Source organism: Podarcis liolepis, assembly GCF_965112155.1.
Source record: "Podarcis liolepis genome assembly, chromosome: 5".
NCBI lineage: Eukaryota > Metazoa > Chordata > Lepidosauria > Squamata > Lacertidae > Podarcis > Podarcis liolepis.
In genome coordinates, this window is record NC_139556.1 from 60,248,908 (window position 1) to 60,254,771 (window position 5,864).

The 5,864-nt window shown below is 42.9% G+C and overlaps 1 protein-coding gene across 3 annotated transcripts in view; it reads right to left on the reverse strand.

Moving 5' to 3' along the window:
- Window positions 1-5,864, reverse strand: part of POLL (DNA polymerase lambda) — a 132,673-nt gene that overhangs the window by 44,596 nt on the left and 82,213 nt on the right. The gene's annotated exons all lie outside the window — the stretch shown is intronic.

A 5,864-nucleotide genomic window follows, 5' to 3' on the forward strand; every position in this document is an offset into this window, starting at 1 on the left:
GCGCTTTGTGACGTTTCACAGGGAGAGAAAATACAATCTATGGTTGCAGAGCAAAACCGTGAACCAAGGGCAGGGAGGCGGGAAATGGTTATTTTCCAATTAGAAATCAAACTCCACAGATTGCTTGTTTGCTGGATTTAACAAATGTTTTAGACTGCAAAAAACCCAAAACTATCCAAGTAGCATTTCATTTAAGAAATAATATAAAAATTTAACAAAACAAATTCTAGACATTTCCAAACATTTGAGGACAAATTAACCACAATACTAAACTTGAAAGAAACTGAATGAAGAAAGGGGGTTCTGGCATCACCAGTTAAGGAAACCCTTCAAAACACCATAAAAGTTGCTAGCCCTCAAAATTATTTACTAGCTTGCTAGGGGCTGGTAGAGAAGTATATATGTGCTGCCATTTCTCTAAATTTTACAGCATTGCTTGCTAGTAGTGCCTTCACTTTTTACTTGTGTATTTGGAAGGTTTGTTTGTCCCTATTTTGTTCTCAGGCTACTGGGCCCCTCACAGGGCACTGCCTGTTGCTCTCCCCTCTTTTCACCTCCTATTCCTAATACGCTAAAGGACATCTTTCCACTAGGTTTCCAGCTCAGCGTGGACATTCTCCTTTGCATGACTGGCTTTCTAGGTTGCATCTACATTTTATCTTTTGGCACCATGCCTTGAGGAAAGGGACTATGTCTGGACTATGTCAAGTAGTATGTTCTGGGCAGTTACCTGCTGAGGTCCTCTGCTTCACTCAGTCGGCCACCCAGGATGCTGTTTTGAGGAGCAGTGAGAAAACTGAAATCCTAAGGTGGCTTTGTTTAGGATTCCCAACTCCAATGATAAAATGTGCTATGACAAAGGTAGCGTATATTTCACATAAATACTATGCTGGGCTGGAAAGACTAGGCTTGCTGCATCACTTCCCCTCCTGCCCCTGCCCAAATCCAATGATCTACCAACGAACCAGGTCCAAAAGGCATATGGTTAAAATTCAAAAACTGGGAGCCTTCTGGTGCTTTCTGTACAGAGGGATTCATTTTCAGTACCAGAACTGAAATGAGCCTCAAGCCATTTCACACAAAAATCCACTCCGGATGAGCTTTCTTCATTTCAGCTGCCTCATTGAGGTGAACAAAGTTTTGGGAGTTGAAAGCATTTGCCGATCTGCAGTAGCTCACCCAGAGATTGTCCCTAGATTCTGATCAACTTTCTTTCCAATCCTGCTATGAGATGCCCATGCATTGGAGCTGTCCTTAATCATGCATTGTTGTACTAAAATTGTAGAGGGTGTCTTTAAATTGTCCTGAGTCTCCTTGCTCTCAACCACCTTCCAAATCTGCTCTGGACAAAGCTATGGGCATGCATCTCATGTACTTTTGCATCATGATGCACATCCAATGTTGAGAATCCCTTGAGCCAGGACAATGCATTGACACAACAGGTTTATGAGACTTGCTTGAAGTCTCATGTTACACACTAGCAATGGTGGGTGTGATGTCAGAATGCAAAAGTTTGGGTTCTGCTCAAAAAACATTGCACAGATGAGTGTAATGTCATCATGCAGGGAAAATTGAAATTTGAAAATGAAGTGCCTCTTCTGAAATTGGCCCACAATGCGAGAAGCATGTCAACTGGGAGTTGAAAGGCATTATGGATGATTGATCCTGGAACCTGGAATAGCACTCAGTTACTAGTGTGGTACTGAAGAGAAGCAAGATACTTGTGCATCTTGGCCCAAATGCTGGTATACCAGGTAGGTGGGAGAGCTAGAAGTGCTGCAAATTCTTTTTCTGGGGCAGCAAGAAATATCCAAGCTTGGCAGAATGCCCGGTTTCCGCAAAACAAATTCCATCCACCAACTTAGAAGAATACAAAAGTGTTCTTTCATGGCTAGAGTGAAGGCTTGGGAAGGGGTGGCCACCCAGTCTAGGAAAAAATGATTCTTTTGCTGCCAAGAGTTTTCAGTCTTGTGCCTTGTGGGCTGCCTCAGCCTCACAAGCTCTCCCAAAAATGAAGACTTCTGACCGTAAATTGAATAACTGCGGCCGGCTCTTTGCTGCTCTTGCCCTCCTCTTGCCAACTCAGTTCATTACCAAACTCTGAAGGTCTCTGCTTCACCTGCTTTACTGCCTCATTTTCCAAAAGGGAAGTACCGTATTTTTCGCTCTATAACACGCACCCGACCATAACACGCACGTAGTTTTTAGAGGAGGAAAATCCGTTGGCATGCCACCCGTAGGCGTTCCCTCCATAACACGCACAGACATTTCCCCTTACTTTTTAGGAGGAAAAAAGTGAGTGTTATGGTGCAAAAAATACGGTATTTGTTCTGAGTAGGAAAGAACAAGGAAAGAAATTTGGTTTTGTTTGCATTTTAATGTGAAACTAATTCACCCTTCTCAAACTAATGCACAAATGCATTTTGCGATTCAATTTTCCAGCCAACTTTTACAAATATGCATATATTGGCAGTAAGCATGCATAAAAAATGAATACATTTATGAAAATAACATACAAAATTGCCTTGTGTCAGGAAACTGCAAAAAAAGTGTGCATTAGTTAAAAGGTCATAAAAAATCTTTTAATTGGATAAATTCACACTAAAATGCAGACAATGAGGATTTTTTAAAATTGCAAATTGCTGTGGAAATGTGGAGAACTGAGTGTAAGATTGGAAAATGAGAAACAAAGAGAATTGAAATCGACATTACTGATTTCTAAGGAGCAGAAATCACCTTTCCCTGGCACTGTTTCCTCACTTCACAAATACTGCTTGGGCATTGCTAAGCAATGAAAGAACCAATTTTATTCCATGTAACATGGGCAGTGTGGCACAACTGGTTTTCTCCTCCTGATACTGGAGACCAATACTGAACACACCCTGTAGGAAATATGCTTTTAAAAGCCTAAATATTGGCAGGACAATAGCTCATTGATGAATATTTGCATAACAACCATATCTCCCACTGCTCCCAAAGTGAAGTGACTCAAGACTTTAAGACAGGGGTAGGCAGCCTAAGGTTCATGGGCCGGATGCGGCCCAATCGCCTTCTCAATCCAGCCCGTGGATGGTCCGGGAATCAGTGTGTTTTTACATGAGTAGAATGTGTCCTTTTATTTAAAATGCATCTCTGGGTTATTTGTGGGGCCTGCCTGGTGTTTTTACATGAGTAGAATGTGTGCTTTTATTTAGAATGCATCTCTGGGTTATTTATGGGGCATAAGAATTCGTTCATTTCCTCCCCCAAAAAATATAGTCTGCCCCCCCCACATACTCTGAGGGATGGTGGACAGGCCCATGGCTGAAAAAGGTTGCTGACCCCTGCTTTAAGAAGTTGGCACAGGCAATGTGCTAAGCATCAACAGAACTCTTCAAAAGGAGAAAATACTCCAGAGGTCACCAGTGATTTTGTGTGTGTGTGTAAGAACGTTCAATTCTTTCCAATATCAATTAAGGCCACTTGTATTATTCTAGTACACGGGTAGGAAGAATTCAGGGTCCCAGGATCTACTCTGGGTGTTGTTATGTTTTTTTACTAAAACCTTAAGATCTACCAACTGGTGCCTGGTGCAAAAGACATACACTTACAGTGTAACCCTATACTTGCCTACTTGGTCATAAATCCTCTTGAGTTCAATAGGACACATGTGTTCCCAAGTAAATGTGTTAGGATTATTGTCTGAAAATTTACAGGGGAAGTGCCATAGCTCATTGAGAACAACTGCCAGCATCTCCAGATAAAGGTAAAGGTACCCCTGACAGTTAGGTCCAGCTGTGGCCGACTCTGGGGTTGTGGCGCTCATCTCGCTTTACTGGCCGAGGGAGCCAGCGTACAGCTTCCTGGTCATGTGGCCAGCATGACTAAGCGAACCAGAGCAGTTCTGGCGAACCAGAGCAGTGCACGGAAACGCCATTTACCTTCCCACTGGAGTGGTACCTGTTTATCTACTTGCACTTTGATGTGCTTTCGAACTGCTAGGTTGGCAGGAACAGGGACCAAGCAACGGGAGCTCACCCCGTCATGGGGATTCAAACCGCCGACCTTCTGATCGGCAAGCCCTAGGCTCTGTGGTTTAGACCACAGTGCCACCCATGTCCCAGATAAGGGATGTCCTATACCTGTAATTCTGGAGAACTGCCAGTTGATGCAGACAATACTGAGCAAAGTGAACCAAATGGTCTGACTTACTATGGCTTACTATGTTCCTTACTATGTTCCTTAAGAACTTTGAGTCTAGGAATTTGGTTTAAATATCAGAACTATTCTCCTGGTTCTCCAAAGCACTGGGATTTGCCGCTCAAAGTGCTTTTATGCTTGTCAATAAATTCTCCATTTGATCTGAGGTTCGCCAGATACTGGCTCTGTCAACCACTTTCCCTAGACTGTTTCTTGCCTTATCTCAAGGCTAATAGGCTTAAGCTGGGGTCAGTTGCAGCCCTTCGACTCTTACCGCTGCACTGTTACTGGGGTGAACCCAAAAAACATGGGCACCTCTCCAGATGTGTGACTGCATGGTGTGCCAACATGGTTTTAGAGCAAATTTAATCACACCAAGAGAAATGATTTTTTGAACAGAAGGCAACTTGTGTTTTCATGCAGAAAATAAATCTCCATGCTTTTTTTTTTTAAAGGACAGTGTGATTGGGTAGGGAGAGGCACAAAATTTATGCTAGTGGTTGGAGGGACTTTTTATTACTTTTGGGAAAGGTTTGGGAGAGCAGACTCTTCCTTTCAACACCATGCAACTGGAACAGGAACAAAGATGTTGAGAAGCCTTGCTATTTGGGGGTGGGATTCAAGCACATACCACCCAATTCAGGTTGTGATAGTAGATCAGGAAGACTTGCACAACAAACCCACTTTCCCAAAATATCGATTTTTTTGGAAATATGGAAAGTAATGGGGAAATGCACTGGAAACTATGGAAAGTGATGCAACATTGTCTAAACAAACTCCCTGGAACCAGATAGAGATGAATGCTCACTAACAAGTCAGCATTGTCTAGCTGCTCTGTGAACAAATGAATCAGGATAAATGCTCAATCAACAGCTCACTTAGAAGCACCTCAAGTTTTATGAGGAATGGCTGAAGGAACTGGCCATGTTTAGCCTGAAGAAAGCACAATTAAGAGGTAATATGAAAGCCACCTTCAAATAGATGAAGCCAAGTTTGTCTTCTGTTGCTGCACAGTGTAGGGATAGGAACCAAAACCAATGGGTTCAGCCTAATGAGTGGATTTAGACCACACATTACTAAATATTGCCTGGTGGTATGAACTGTTCAACACCCTTGGAAAGCAATGAACTTTCCTTAGTTAGAGATTTTAGTTAGAGTCCACCTAGCAGTGGACTTCCCCAATCAGCAAGGAGTTAAACTACATGCCCCACTTGAAATCTCTCCCAAATCTGTGAGGCTATATAGACTCACGATGCATTGCTACCTCATCCCCCTCTAGCACCCGACATGAAATCCTGAAAGAAAAGGATCCCATTCTGTTCTCCATTTAGGGCAGGAAGTCCACATGTTGCTGGACTCTCAACTTCCATCAGCCCCAGCATAGACTCATTGAAATGAATGAACATGGCTAAGGTAGCCAATTAATTTTGATGGATCTACTCTAAACAAGGCTGAATTGAATCCCACCCTTCAGCTCTACAATGGCCCTTATTGTTATACATTTCTAATGTGCTAATCCCTTCTCCTACAACCGTTATCCAGGTACAGAGAGAGTTAACATTGCCCTGGGCAGCTGCCAATGCTGGAAGGTCCTAGCGGCTCCAGGTTCTGCACTATGTATCTCTTTCTCAAATAAGCGAAGCGAATCACATCAACCATCATGTGATTGAGCACTGCCTCTAAGG